The sequence below is a fragment of the Aplysia californica genome, unplaced genomic scaffold, assembly GCF_000002075.1.
Source record: "Aplysia californica isolate F4 #8 unplaced genomic scaffold, AplCal3.0 scaffold00265, whole genome shotgun sequence".
Taxonomy (NCBI): domain Eukaryota; kingdom Metazoa; phylum Mollusca; class Gastropoda; order Aplysiida; family Aplysiidae; genus Aplysia; species Aplysia californica.
Window position 1 is genome coordinate 66,243 of NW_004797535.1, and position 2,093 is coordinate 68,335.

Sequence of the window (2,093 nt, forward strand, 5' to 3'; positions counted from 1 at the left end):
AAAACCTAGCATTTTGTTAGGTAGACCCCGGGGTCCACCTATCCTTTTGGCTAGAGATAGACCCCGTAGTCCGCCTATCCACATTCTTGATAATAACTGAAAACAATTCGTCATGCCAGTTGTCATGAATAGTGAAGAAAAATGTGGGGGAAAAAAGATAATGAGGTAGACTATAATTTGTCCAAAAAATTGCAAGTGCAAGTGAAGATCATAAAATAATTTTGTTATTTTCTGGTCACTTTTCCACGGTTTATAAAAAATTCCAGTGGGCCTACTACTAGATCTATGTCTCTGAAGAACATTTTGCTTGACTTTATTAGCTTTTTTCATGTAGGCTACTTGAAAGCATAGAATATATAGTTTCACACAAATATAATAATAATATGCACAATACTTTGAACAAGAAAGATAAGGTCATTGTTGTTGTTGTTGTTTTTTGCGGAATCCGTTTTACGTTGAGAAAAGCGCTAAAAACAAGTTTAAAAATTTTAAGAATGCCCATAATATTAGTATTAGGAATCCGAAATTACTACCTAGTTGACTTACTCTTTAATAACCTTGAGCAGTTACGAAAAAAAAAGAGAGAATGATATAGGATTTGTCTAAATATGACCATTAGCATATAAAAATATTGCCCATTTTGTCCAATTATCCTTGCAGGTAAAATCACCTTGCACTGTTCCTCAATAAGCACAAAAAGGAATATTTCCTTTGTATATTGTTTTGACTTTGTATAAAGGTGTTTTGTAGAACTTGAGTTCTATGTAAAATTCTCAACAAAATGTACATTTGGACTGTACAACTGAGATAGACACTCATGCACACAATAACATTTATGCATTACACACACACATACAAACACACTATTACATTTACTCTCTCTCTTTAGATCTCTCTCATCACAACCACACACAAAACAAACACATACACACACACTCACATACACACACACACACACACACACACACACACACACACACACACACACACACAACTCTTACCCTTGGTCCACTTTTCATTTAGTATCATTCTCTATTTTGAAATAATCCCCCGCAATAAATCAGAAGATCAGTAAAATCTCGACCTTCCGAATCCATGGTTTGTTCAAGAAATCTACCATATGTGTCCTAAATAAGGTAAGGGAGGGGGGTTTAGCTTGTTTAGGCCACAGTGGCCTAAATAAGGTAAGGGAGTGAGGTTTAACTTATTTAGGCCACATGTGGCCTAAATAAGGTCACCCTATAATAGCCTACATGTAATGAAATTGATGCCTAAGTTTTTAATTTCTTGGGCAAGGTGGACCATGTCGTAAGTTACATTATGTTATAACTACAACAGTTTGAAGATTGGAAACCAAGCTCATTATTCTAAATTTTCTAGCCACCTTGTCTAACGGTTTGAGTGACTCAGCAGTTGATGAATGAAAGGAGGAACACAAAAGTTAAGGTCATGACATTGAGTGAGAAAAGGTCTATCATCACTCACACTAGGACAGATTGATGCAATTGGCACAATAGACTTTGGGATGATTGAAACGAACTGTGGCGAAAACAGGGGGTACTATTCTCTATTCTACCTCAAGTTATTGCATACATCCATGAGTACGAGTGGCATCAACCAGACGAAAGTCCATGTGTCAAAATAAAAGGGAAAAAATACACATTTATTACATGTAAAAAATTCTATAATTCAGACATGTAGCCTACCGACAGCACAGGTTTTTAAATCTGCAGATTGTGACTCTGAGATTGAATACAGAAAAGGACCTTAAATTGATTCTACATCACATGTCATGTACGATACTGCTGTGAAGGAAAATGGATGTGAAGAGTTTTAAAGAAATAATAATGCGACTTGTAAAGAAAACAATGCTTTACATTGGTTTGGTTATTTTGACTACATAAGTGGCCTAAATAAGGTAAGGGAGGGGGGTGGGGGGTTTAGCTTATTTAGGCCACCTGTGTTAAGGGGGGGGGGGTAGCTTATTTAGGCCATATTGGGCCTAAATAAGGTCACCCTTAATTAATTGGTGTGGTCACAATATAATTTATATTGGTGTGTAACTGTAACGACAAAGGCGGGGGGTACTTGGT